Source organism: Armigeres subalbatus, chromosome 3 (genome assembly GCF_024139115.2).
Source record: "Armigeres subalbatus isolate Guangzhou_Male chromosome 3, GZ_Asu_2, whole genome shotgun sequence".
In the NCBI taxonomy this organism is placed as follows: domain Eukaryota; kingdom Metazoa; phylum Arthropoda; class Insecta; order Diptera; family Culicidae; genus Armigeres; species Armigeres subalbatus.
In genome coordinates, this window is record NC_085141.1 from 231,710,321 (window position 1) to 231,724,815 (window position 14,495).

Genomic DNA, 14,495 nt, shown 5'->3' on the forward strand with positions numbered 1-14,495 from the left:
TAGGGAATTTTAATAAAGTCAACAATATGAAGCAAAAATAGTAATACGCATCAAGCTACCAGTGCTCTGCTTATGCTATAATAATTAGGAATTACTTTTATACACTATAATAGATTTGATCTAGAGAGAGATTTATGCACAAGTATGTGCGGGTCCAATATAAAGCTATGGGACACACAATTACAAGAATTCAAATTTCAACTTAATGCGATCATTGAAGTATTTTACTTTTACCCATGATTGGCGTAATTACATAGCTTGCAAACCATTTCCCCTATAAAATATTGCGGCATCACTGGAAGCATGTAGCATAACAAGCCGAGCAAAGCACGATCGGAGCATAAACACGAACCACTACCTTTCGTTATTCGGAGCGCAGCGCATACTCAAGCATGACTGATATGAATAGCATCCAGTCAAGGAGCAAATAATGCACAGCACGAGACAGTGTGTGAAAACGTTGCGGAACACACGCGTTCGTCAGTAGGTCAGGGAAAATAAATGACAGGAACCTTAATTGAACGTGGTTCAGTTTTACGAACCAGGAAGAGAACCATAAGGAAGGAAATCGAAAACCGGAAGCATCATCGTTGGCATATTCGTCGAAGCTTTCCTTTGCTGAGATGGATTGATCGTTCGTTGCGTTGCGTTGGCTGGTTTGGTGGAAATAGGTTTTAGTAAAATCGCTGTATGTAGCATTTTAGGTTTAGGGTATATTTTCAACATGCACACCCAGACATATTTTATAGGTAAATGTATGTTTGATTGGAGCAAATCTTCTTCTTTTTTTTGGCATTACATCCCCCAGAGAAACATTGACGCCTAGCAGCTTATTGTTCATTCAGCTCTTCCACAATCATTAAATCTCGATTAACTTTTCAAAAGGACCTAAGTAACATTTTTTTCAGGAATTAATTTGAGTACTGCAATCAAAAGCTTTCATGTTGTTCTGTTGATTGCGCTATTCAAATTAATTCATGAAAAAAATGTTACTTAGGTTCTTTTGAAAAGTTAAGCGAGAAATCATGTCAAACTTTAGATTAGGCTGTCTTAGGCACACAACTAGTCACTTCCTGTGGGTTACTCGTGTCCGGAATCGCAGCTGCGTTCCGTTTGAAATAGTTTATGTAGCCCGATTATGTTTAATATATACTTCTTCTGGTTCAGAACTGTTTCAGAAAATTTAATTTTTCTGCGTCTCTTCGAGCTAGCAACGCGATATTTCCCACTTTAAAACAATCGTTTGAGAGTACATGGTCACTTTGGTAATTTTCCAGTGGCTAATCAAAGCACAATACCGGGACAAATTTTGGAGATGTATTTTTAAAATATTTTAGCGCAACCATACGCAACGGTACCACTGACAGGTGAGGGAAGGCTTTCTTTAACTGCCTATATTTTTTTGGTTGCTACCGGATTCTATGGATCGGACTGACCCAACGAATACCTTCCCAATATCCAACTCCGTGGTACTTATGAGGGTGTCGCTGAGGGAAGAGCCTCTCTTTAAGTATCACATCAACATTTCCTTTCCCTCCTCAGTTGCGGTACAGATGGGCGTAGTACGGAGTAGTAATCCTCACGCTTTTGTAATTTTTGTCTTAGATTGAAATCAAGGATTACACCTACCTTGATTTCTGATAGCAATCTGGACAGTAATTTCAAAAGAAACATGAGTTTTACTCCACTTTCATTTTTTCATTAATTTGGAATTTGAATAATTTCTTATTTTCGTATATTTATTTCCTCAATTTTCCATATTTATATGTTCTATATTTAATTAATTTCATAATGTCATATTTTTATACTCCCATATTTTCAAATTTTGCTATTTTTTTATCTCCATATTTTTTTTTATTTTTATGCTTTCATAATTTCATTATGTTGTATTTTTATGCTGCCATACACTGCTGATAAGGAACTATATTTTTGACTTATATATTTTCATATTTCTATTTATATATTTTTCAAATATGTATTCATACTATCACGTTCTCATTTTATCATTTATTCATTCATTGCATTTTTATATTTCCATTTTATCTTGTTTTCATATTTTCGTTTCTTCGTGCGTTAATATTTTTATATGTTTATGTTTTCATTTACTTATATTTTCATATATCTTTATTTTCATATATTTTTATTTTCATATATTAATTTTTTCATATACATTTATATTTTCATACTTTCGTTTTCTCATATTTTCATTTTTATAGCATGTGAATATAATAGTGCGAAAGTGTGAAGTTATTTTCATATTTCACACTTTCTTATTCTTATGCTTTCATGTGTTATATTCTCATAATTTTGCTTGTTTCAATGTTTACTTCTTATATTTCATATTTCAGTTATATAACATATTTCCATATATTCATGATTTATATTTTCATATATCCATATTGTTATATTTTGATATTTTTATTTACTATCATATTCATTATTATTTATATTTTCAAATGTTCATATTATTTTTTTTTATTTTCATATTCTCATATATATGATAATATTTTAATCCCTTCATATTGTCATATTTTCTAATATATATTTTTCCACATTTTCATTAAAATATTTATTAAAAATTTACTAAAAAAATACGGGAAGATCGAGAGGGCATATTTTGCCTAAGACGTTATTATCTGCCAAAATTTAATACGTTCGATGATCAAACTTTAGAAAAACGGGAGGAGCTGACAAGATACAAAGGAAAGGTAACATTTTCAATACAATAGAAGAAACATATTTATTTTAATAATTTTTACCAATTGTATTTTTATAATTTTTGACACACGGTGATCTAGTGACGCTGATTTCTTGAAGCTGAGGTCCTTCGGCCAGGGACACTGTAAACTATTTTTCAAATAATCCCGATCTAAATATTTGTATTTCCTTTTCAGCTGAAACAAGTGTTGCTGGTGAAGTTTGTTTCACACCAAGGATCAATTTGCTCTCCTTTGATTTTCATGAATTTTAACGTTTTCTATACACTTATTCTTAATATTCCCATACATTTTCTCAAATTACTATGGAGCTCCATATATTTTAAATAATCTCGCATAAACATTTATAAACAATAATCTTGTCATAAACGATTTACCTAACCAAATGACAATAATCGTCACTTTCAGAAACATTGGGTGCTGACGTAGATTCTGAAGACGCATCACACTACATCACACTCTAATATTACTACAATTTATTATCTCAGAAATATGCTGCAGAATGCAAAATCAATGGAAAATCAATCCAATCATTCATATTACATTCAAGAACAAAACATCACATTTTACAATATCAATACCAATAAAAATATAATATTCAAGCTTTTTCGCCAAGAAAAGCACCCCTTAATAACCCATCCAAATTCCAACTCCAGATACCTATGAAGGTCGCGCGAGTTCTCCGCATCTTCTTAAGTAGGTATCTAATCAACACTTCCCACCCAAATCCCCACTGATCGTAAGGACCTGGCCAGGTGTTGAACAAAGGGATCGTTGAATGAAAAACATGCCAAGCCCCAGGCTGTTTTTCTGGCGCATCTAACGTCCCTATCGACAGCCAACCCAGGATAGTGTGCGGTCAGATATGCTATGCTATGCTATGCTATGCTAACCACGAGTAGACGTAAGACTTGTATAAACGTAACGTATTTACATTTAACTTCTAACTTTTGAATCTATGGAGTTTGATTATAGGTATTGATATTGGAAACGACAACGGAAACGTGGATTATGAAACCAATCACTTTCCGTGGATGAGCAGACCAAATCTATTTGGGCTAATTTTATTCTTCTTCATCCACCACCGCCATCATCGCACTATGGGGAAAAGGGTGGCCATTAATCGGAATTTTGTCTCCAATTTGTCTAATTTATATATCATATAGAAGTATATACCCTAGATAAGAGAATCGGAAAATATTGAAGCGCTGTGTCTATTCAGTCAAAAAATATGGGCTGGTGAAGTGAAAACAGCTGATAAATATAAAAAAATCATTACTAACTTTGATTTGTATGTTATGAAGTCATTTTTTCTCCAAATACAATGATTTATATACCATTTCAAAGTTTAAAACTTTAGCTTTCCGATAGATTGATTTGTTTTGCAACACGAAGATGAATATCAAAAAGTTATAGAAGAAAAACTTTTATTATCATAATTCTTTGCTATAAAATGGTCCCGCAAACCTGAAAATTGTGGTTTTTATTCTCTATACCTCGTTATGATTAGAAATTAGCGGGCTTGGTAGTCATATGGCTACTGCTTCTGCCTCATACGCAGGAGGTCGTGGGTTCAATCCCAGGTCCATTCCATTCTCCTACTTTGTATGTTTCTCTTTATTTCTCATGTTCTAGCAATCGCTAGAACTGGAAATGGACTTCCATACCGTTTCCATTACTATTCCTATACCTTCAACTTGAGTATTCTATCAGTAATCTGCTAGAATTGGAAATGAACTATAGATCTCGTTTCCTACATCCAATTAGTTACCATCAGTTACCTTCTCCTATCTATCACATTGGCAGCTCGTTAACCAAGACGGACCTCTGCCTCTCCAACCTAACCCAGAAATTCCAACAAATTCCGCATGAACTCGTGGCAAGTGCAGAGGTATATTCGGCTTGCAGTGGGCGAGTGATTGCATCATCATTTCCTCCCCTTCCCTACATTGACTTGCATTCTGACGTGGCAGGCGCCAGTATGACCTAACAAATGAGATCACCAGTACTTGTACATTGAAGATGGGTGCTAGTCCCAAGCAAACATCTGTTGGTTCCCTGTGCAAGAACAGCTGATCTGGTCATAATGGAGTAGCAACTACGAGCAGTCAATCAAGCTCAAGCTCTCAAGCTCTATACCTCGTTATGATTAGAAAATGAACAAAATTATTACTAGAAATAAAGTTGTTTGCTGTTTTATGCATGCTGTATTGAAAAAAAAAACAAAAAAAATACCGAAAAAAATAAAATAAAAATTCTCGCGGGTTACATTATTTGAAGGGTTAACGATGGGTTAAAAAAAGGTTCCTTAATATTCCTGCACATAAAATATGTCATTGAAAACATATTTTTGGCCACCCATTTGTACGAGAATTCCCCATAGTGCCGTGCCGTGCCGTGAACTCCGAGCGATGCATCCCAACCGACACCACTGTATCCGACCATCATCAAGCACAGAATGACAAAAAATGCGCCCACTTCTTTCATGCATATTCCCAGACCCACCGGCAGTTCTACCGCTGGCGATTGCATGCTGTGTAGGTAAACACAGCGAACGAACGAACGAAACTAAAAATGCGCGAGAAAAAAGCACGTCAGTACGCGCTGCTGTCACAAATTGTAATGACTCACACACGGCAGGCACTGCTTCTTTTATACATAAATTTTATACAAAATTTTGCGGTGGACCCGAAGGCCCGTGACATACCGCATTCTGATGTCTGTGTTAGGAATGCACAGGATTGGTTCATATGAAATTTTAGCTGTCTTTGACAAGAATTGAAATTTTCAATAGCTAATCGTTGATAATCTTAAGTGTCAATAAAATAGGCAAATTGCTAGAGAGTGTCCGAGTCGATTGATATATAAATCTTAGAAATCCATCGAAAGATAAAAGCGCTAGAAACGTTAGAAATCTTCCCTTTCAGCGTAACGCTCTCGATTGAAAAAATCTAAATGACACCCAGTATAGTAAAGAAAAGAAAGACGTAAGTCCTACGTCAAAAAGCTTAATTTTATTGCTTTTTTGTATTCTTTAATAGAAAATTTCCTTTTTTTTTCAATGCTCTCTATTGATTTTTTCGTGGAAAGGTTTTATTTTTTGGATAAAAAAAAATTATTTTGTTGAAAATTCTGTAATTTTTTTTTTCTAATATTGATTTATTTATGGAATGTTTGTATTTTTTCCGTGGAACATTTTGATTTCTTTATGGAAAATTCTTCTTTTATGTTTGCAATTTTTGGTTTTAAAAGTGTTAATTTATTTTTGTTTTGTGGAAAATTCTTAATTGTTAATGGAAATTTTGAATTATTTGTAGAAAATTTAATATTTTTTTATTGCTAATACCATGATTTCTTCATTGGAAATTTCCTAATTGTTATGTAATTTTTTTTTTAAATCTTTAGGCTGAGTTTTCATTTCAGTCGATATCGTATCTTAGAACATCGACTCATGGAAGGTCTATTGTAGCTTGTGAAAGTAATAAATGAAATTGCATCGGCTCAATGGACCTGCTTGGATGCTTAGCGATGCACGGATGCATCGTTCGTCGGGTCGTTTTGAAACTCCGTAATATCATGCCTTAGGACATTTTGTTTCTTGACATGATTTTTTATACTTTCGAGGATATGTACTTCAGAGCAGTTTGGCCTGACAGCCGAAAAAAGTACGACTTTTTAGTTCTTTCTACACTAGTTTTGGCAAGGTCGAGTGGAAAACCCTAAATATGTACGATAAATCCATGTAAAAAAATCGTCCTGAGAGGGTTAAATACCAAAATATAACAATAAATTCTAGAATACCAAAAGGAACCCAAAAGTATTAAAGACTGTAGAACTTGCATTTTAATCCAAAACTGTATAATTCAGGCAAAGGAATATTAAGGACATTGTGTTACGGTTCTGATTAGAATCATAGAATCTTGGCATAATGAAGAGAGTTTTGAGATTCTGAATAAAACTTGTATGCCCTTAGAAAAACTTTCAGTTCAGTTCAGATGCTTCGCTGAGGTTAATATATCTTAAGAATTTCCAGTACCTCCAGGATAATCAGTGATGAACTTCATATTTATTTTAAAAAATCACCAATCAAGAAATAAAAAAAAAATATATAGGGATATTTCTAAACTATTACAAATTTTTCTCGAAATTTTTATAACATATTCGCGAGTCCACATTTTTTTTGTATCCTCCTGATGCATCGAAGGTGTGCGAGTTCTAGATATACTAATACCTGATACACATTACAACTTGATAACATAATCGAAATGTTCGAATTCATGGAAATTTATAATTTCCATGCTGGGTTTAGTTTGATTTTGAATCAGTTAAAATTGTCCATCTTCAAAATTGATCGGATTAACCATATGTTTAGTTATATAAGGTTTTTTTTAATTTTTTTGTACTTGAAAAAAAACCACGTGATCAAAGGGGGGGGGTCTGCCAAATGACAACGATAAACCACATGGGGGGAGGGGTTGAAAATCTTTAAAAATAATACCACGTGGTTTCTGGATGGCCCCTTAATGTTAATGTAGTTAAGCTTCGGTTCAACACCATCCAATATTCATATTGACAATCGCTCACTTTGAGCAATTGATTGTTTTTTATCGCGAAGAAAGAACAATTGCATTGGATACGGAAATGCTCATACTGCTGTATAGAAGTTTCATTGGTCACATCACTTTCCATGGTGAATCCCGATCTATATTTCTGATTACCCCACCCAACTAACACAACTTCCTTCCCGTGGTTATTGTGGAGGTGCAGAGGTATTCTCGGTCTCTAGTAGCAACAATAACCACACACTAACATTCCCTCCCTTTCCCAACTGACTGTAAGGACTTGGTCGGCGCCGTTATTGATCAACATTTGCGAGCTGCTGAAACCTGCACTTCGAGAATAGATGGTAAATCCCAACCACTATTCACATGGATCGAAGTGCAATTTGCACCAGTTCCGATCAATCACGGAGAAGCAACCATTGATATGTACAGTCAGTTTAAGCTAAGCTAAGCTAAGCTATTTAGCTCTTCCACAATCATTAACTGCGAGGTTTCTAAGCCAAGTTACTATTTTTGCATTCGCGCATCTCACCACACGGCTCAGGAAGGAAGGAATAGTTGGAGCACTGTAACTAATTAATTAATTTTTAATGACACGACCATGTAGTAAAACAGATTTTATTGAAATTTAAATTATTATAAACTTATATTTACATGATAGTTTAAATTACATCAAATTCTTTGTACAATGATTACTGTTTTACATAATGTTCAGTTTTCATTATACGACTGCTCAACGACGTCAGTGGTCTTGACGCATGTGCTGAAGATTGTGGGCTCGATTCCTGCCTTTGTATTGAAAAAACTTGAATTGAAAGCGTGGTCTCGCCCTCCGTGACCTGCGTCATCCTATTAAGGACAAGCTTCCCGGAATCCAAAACTCATTTCACTCGCGTTCAATACGGAAGCAACGCACAACTGTAATTTTAACTATTTTAGCTTTGCTGCATCGCAGCATGCGTGAAATAATAAAAATGACAGTTGTGCGTTGCTTCCGTATCGAGTGTGGTGCCCTCATAAACGCGAGTGAAATTAGTTTTGGATTCCGGGAGGCCTTTCCTTGAGTGTAATCCTTTCCAGAAGCTTCTCCGAGTAGGACAATTCAGACAAAAATAGTTACAGCAACTTGATTGTGACTAAAACTGGTCACATATGAGTTGCAGTAACCTTTGTGGAACATGTGTGCTGCTAGGGTCCCCAGTGTATCCGGCAGGCATATATGGGTTTAAACTATGCTGAATTCCTCGGCGGTTTACCTGGCTTCGGCAGCAGCACCAAGTTCTGGATCTTCTACTTATCCGGAAAGTAGCCATCTGCTAGGGGCCTTCCTTAGCCGTGCGGTGAGATGCGTGGCTACAAAGCAAGACCATGCTGAAGATGGTTGGGTTCGATTCACGGTCCGGTCTAGGAAATTTTCGGGTTGGAAATAGTCTCGACTTCACTGGGCATAAAAGTATCATCGTGTTAGCCTCGTAATATAAAAATGGCAACATGGCTCAGAAATCTCGCAGTTGATAACTGTGAAAGTGCTTAGAGAACACTGAGATGCGAGGCGGAAATGTCCCAGCGGGGGATGTAATGCCAATAAGAAGAAGTAACTATCTGCTAAGCATTTCTGCAGCACATTCATGAACAACTCTGGAAACGGCAGTATCGCAGTTTTTAGAGCCACGTTTAAAATTCCATCCGAACCCGAATCTTTCTTTATCTTCAAATCTTTCGCCGCTAGATCTAGTGCTAGATCAAAACCACCGACTTAAGTTTTTTTTTTTATATAAATTGTAATGCTCCTGAAACAATTAATCTGTGATATACTTTATAGACGACCGTGCAGAACTTTCTGCATTTTCCATGAACTTCTAGATCTTAACATATTTTGCAAATTGACAAAATTAACACCAAAATTTTATCAGCGAAATTCTTCAACCACCTCGATTTCGTCATCACCAATACAAACTCGTGTTGGGTGGCTTACGTTGTCCTATAGTGAGCCTCTTCCTATCATGTACTTTCTCTTCGACGTATTGATGACTAATCCGATCCGTTCTGCTTCGCTTTTCAGTCTGTTGAAGCCTTCTCAGTTACGTGCCATAATATCAATGGCGTCGGCGAAACTAAATAACTGGACGGACTTCGTGAAAACGGTTTAACTTCTCATAGAACTTTCGTGCGTTATTAGCGCGATACTGTTGCTCCGTCTCTTCACGGTCTCGATCTTCCTGCTGGCGCTTTTTCCTCCGTAAGATCGAGTTTTGTCTGTTCCGCGCCCGTTTGTATCGCGCCTCGTTCGCTCTCGTGCGGTGCTGCAGCAATCTCGCCCATGCTGCATTCTTCTTCTCAACTAACTGCTCACATTCGCCGTCATACCAGTCGTTTCTCTGATCCAGGGCCACCGTGCCTAGTGCAGCGATTGCGGCGATTCCAATGGCGAATCGAATATTTCTCCAGCCATCTTCATGAGACGCTGCGCCTAGTTCCTCTTCCGTTGGGAGTGCCACTTACAGCTGATGCGCGTAGTATTGGGGTACTCTACCGTCTTGTAGTCGCCCATTGTTTATCCGCGGTCACTGCCGATTGTATCGAGTTGTATTATCTTCTATACAACATACAAGCGGTTACCAAATGGACATATTCGGATATTCCAATGAAGTGGTATCAAGATGAAGCATTTCATCGTTGTAGCTCAATGCTTATCACACATTTTGACGAGAAATCTTTGATGCATTCAGCAAACTGAATTTCAAATAATCTCTCCCGTCTCGAAGCAGTTTCCACGTCACGTAATATTGAGCTTTCGTGCTATCATTAAGTCTGATGAAGTTATCACCAAAATGCTTAACCGGATACACCTTGATCGACTCCCTTGCAAGAAGTAGAAATGTCCGAGTTATTATCGAGATAGGCTCTTACTCTGCGGATCAATGTTTGAATCCCGGATTAGCGGACTTTTGTTTATTTTTTTTTATTGTGGTCAAGGATTGTGAAATTACAACACGTGGAAAATTAAAATATCCTGTAAATTTATGTTATTCAACACGTAGGTCATATTGTTACATCTTCTTGAACGGAAGTTTGCAAGTTTTGTTTGTACTGTGAGCTTTCATTCTCTTAGGTAAGATCCATGTTTTCTATTGAAAATTTTACCTTCATTGGTAGACAAGGGGAACACAAGGTACAGCAAATACATAGTTTTTAAAAATCAACGACATGTAATATTGCAGCCAATCCCAACAAACGAATAAACATTTGACATTCAATTTAATTTGACTTAATTTTACAATCAAGTATAGTTTAAATTTATTTCGATTTAAAAGAAGTTGAGTTTATTTGCATGTTCCAAATATGTGCATGAACATACAATTACAATCACAACATGCGGTCAGTTCTATCTCGGAAATTGACTTCCCGTGGATGTCCAAAGTTACGTCATCGGCGAAGCAGACGATCTTGACACCAGAAGGGAACTTTAGTCTTAGAACCCCGTCGTACAAAAGGTTCCTTAATATCGGGCCCAATATTGAACGTATTGGACCTTGTGAAACTCCTGAGGTAATAGGAACGCTTCTCTGACCGGCATTGGGCAATTGCCGTTATCGGCAGGGAGATTGTACGGGTTGGCCAGGAGGGCAACCTTTCATTTTTTACAACATTTTCAAATCTTAATCGATCGTAACAAAAATTATCAAGAAAAAATAGAGCTTCCCAAACATTTGATGTGAAAGCAATCAAAAGCAGGAAACTAGAAGCTTAAGCAGAATTTTTTTTTTGCAAATTCTCGCTTTTTATTCTTTAACTTGGCCTCGAATTCAACTGAAAATAGACTTGCTAAATTCAAATGGCCCGGAAAAGTTTTGAATATGAAATTGATGGTGCCATTAACTATGGTCAAAATATGGTTTACAAGCAAATTTTTTTTTTCGTTTTTCACTAATTTTAGCTATGCCAAATAACTTTTGTTCTACCATTTTTCTCATAAATAATTCCTTACCATTGAAATCTTTAAAAAAAATCGTGGGTAGTAATGGGTCAAGGACAAACTTTCTTGGAAAAAATAAAGCTATACATTAGCCAAATTTTGACATCTTAAAAATGAACATCAACCCAGACGAGCTCGGTAGTCTAGTTGCTACTGCTTCTGCCTTATAAGCAGGAGATCGTGGGTTCAATTCCAGGCTCGTCCCTTTCCTACTTTGTATTTCTATCTAAGTTCTTTCTGTGTTTCACGTTATACCAAAACGATTCCCACTGTTATAACCTCCACACAATCCCAAAACCTCCCGTGGCACCTATGAGAGGTCGTAGAGTTTTCTGCATTTTTCTTAAGTAGGTGTCCAACAAACCATCCTTTCCCTTCCTCAGCATTCGCAAGGACGTGGCCAGGACATATCTTGATTATTGGAGACTGCATTGCTTCCATCTAAGAGTTAGTGGTTAGTACCAAATCAATATCTGTGGTAACGGATGAAAGTGATGCTACTCTCATACAATAGTCTTGGCTTGTACCACCTACGAATTTGTGCGAACTGCTAAATGCTAATGGTAATCTTAAAAATGAACATCAACCCAATAATCTTTATATTTCATAGTACATGGTTTTGTGTATTGAAACCAAGCATAAATGCGTTTCCTTTCATTGGCTAAGGCAATAACGAGCAGCTATCAACAAAAAACTGGATGTTAACATATGTGTCACAAAATAGTTATTGCTAGTAGTTAAGAAAGCTCCTGTCAGCTGAAAAGTTCTCCACTCTAATCAAAAACACTACATTCTGCTTACATTGCTCATCCTGTCGTATAGCATTATCCTTGTCGTTATTGCACCCCTTGCGGAGAACAATACCCACCAAGAAATAATGTGTGCTTTACATTCATATCTGGTCCAAAGCGATGTCGTGTCGACGACGACGGAAGCCGGTCCGTAGGAAAGTGGCCCCTTCATTGTCCGATCACATTCCTCTGTTCGCGCGATGCTCACTGCGACTTGGTCCGTATTTAAACTGCCTTTTCTATTTTGCTTCCATGTTTCTCCCATATACTGCGCTAGTGCTCCAAAGGCCAGCAAGATCCTACAGAACTATCACCTACTACTACTGGAATAGGCAGCAGAGTCTTTGTTATGCGCTTTTCACATTTCCGCACATTTGTTTTTGTCTATTCCGTTTGTGCACGGAGCTTTTCGTCAGGTCTATTAACAATTCTGTTGCCGTTTTTCATTAAGACATAAATCCGGAACAGAAAATGCACACACGACAAACGGTACGTTGCTCGGAGGAATTTATCCGCAAAAATATCAACACTGATTTTTGGCTTTTTGTATCAGACCCAGAATTGAAAATTGTATTTCGACAGTTGAGATGAAGTTTACTTCTATAGAACTTAGATTTGGATTAAGTCTTATTATAAATCACGGTGTATCGCGGGAAAAACGCTGGCGTTCTAAAGAAAAAGGGAAGTATTTGGGTCAATCATTTTTATGAGCCGGATTTTTCAATTGGAATTGGACCACACAAAAGATCAGGTAAGGCGGGAACGAATTTTAATTATTTTTCTTCTGTCTCTGCCCCCCTCAAAATTTCATGGCCAAAATTTAATTATTTGAGGGGAGATTTCAAAATATTACCGGAAAATAAAACATTTTGAAATTCTATAAGAAATTCTTCAAGAAAACTGAAAAGCCTTTATTTTTTATTTTCCACCCCTTTAATTATTGAAAGGCCTGTGAGACAGAAGGAGAGATTAATATTTTGTTCTTAACTAATTTACTGACCTGGCCAATCGGGTCTTTTGAGAAGTGTTTGGTAGTAATTGGTGATCGTGGCTCTACATCTCAAGCCTTCCCGCATAATCATGAACCATAATTGGACCATAACTCAAAACGTTCATAACAATAGAAAACGTTATCCCTACCATTCTGATGTTTGTTCATACTTAAGATAAACTAACCTCACCATGAATGATTTTCAAAGTATGGTATACTGTGTTTGACCAATCGACTATATGGGTAACAGACGGTTAAGTATAATTAACATATAAAAAAGGGATTTTTCCAGTACATTATTTTCGGCTCAAAGTATGTGGTACGGTTCAGTTACAATCCTTGTTTTAGCTGAGAACAATAAGGGGTGTAATATATGAACCGTAGAATGATATTTAAAAAATCGACATACCGTATCCTTTATCTTCTACTGGAAGGAAGAGCAATTAGCATATTTCTCTATTTATTTCATAAAACACGATCTTTATGTATTATTATTATTTTACGATTTATTGTTAACATAATGTGAACTTAATGTGACGTCTGCAAACAAAAATCCATATTATGGGATGTATGGTCTCCAGGAAGCTGCCCCCATTGTGAGGATGTAGTATGGACTGCAAGAAATAGTGGAGAGAAATTCCTATGTCATAAATCTGCAGGCGTTATTTAATTTACGAAACATGACTTACCAATTAATTTATAAAAATGAATTCCGAACCAAGTCCTCCCGAGATTGCGATCATCTCGATTCTCCTACTCAGGACCTGTTTGGGAACAAAAGAAAAACCATTAAAGAGCATTATATTTATTAATTCACAATAATAATTATTATTCATTATAATATTTATTATTATATGAATTCCGATCACTTACCTGTTTTTTTCGGTGCGAGAAACTGCATACGAAAACTTTTACGGAAAAATCTGGTTCCATCGCAACAGTATTTTTCTGACTATAAACAAACACGGAAAATTAATATTTCAGTCCATCAAAAACCAAACGCATACTCAATGCAGAACTTCAACGGTTATTGTGAATTTATCATGAAATGATACGGTTCTCAAAGTATGTGTGGAAGCGCAACAACTTAAGAAGATACATAATTATTTTATAACCACGTGCTGTATTATTGCAATACCCGAGGCTATACCAGTTATAATTCATTCACAATTTATTACAATTTTGTTTCAAAAGAATGAACGATATGAAATTATGAAAGAATAATAAAGTGTACAATCATTGCAAACGGTATAGTAGATTTAAAATGCTGTACAATACTAGTTTTAGATCAACCTGTAGTTATATTGTAAAACGATTATAATCCAAGTAGTAACAATACTCCTTAATAAATATTATTAGTAACAAAAACAGGGCAAACCGTTTTCAACTATGCGGGTTGGGTTTGGTTGAATCAGACACTAACAAAATTCTTTTATTCCCGAAACCTTGAAACGAAGC

The 14,495-nt window shown here is 36.2% G+C and overlaps 1 long non-coding RNA gene across 1 annotated transcript; it reads right to left on the reverse strand.

The window, feature by feature from the left end:
* Positions 1–13,517: 13,517 nt before the first annotated feature.
* On the reverse strand, positions 13,518–13,992 carry LOC134223239 (uncharacterized). The gene is made up of 3 exons (XR_009982491.1): positions 13,911–13,992; positions 13,727–13,801; positions 13,518–13,651 (listed from the first exon to the last, which is right to left on the reverse strand). It is a non-coding gene; the product is annotated as an uncharacterized LOC134223239 (long non-coding RNA).
* Between the last annotated feature and the right edge of the window lie 503 nt (positions 13,993–14,495).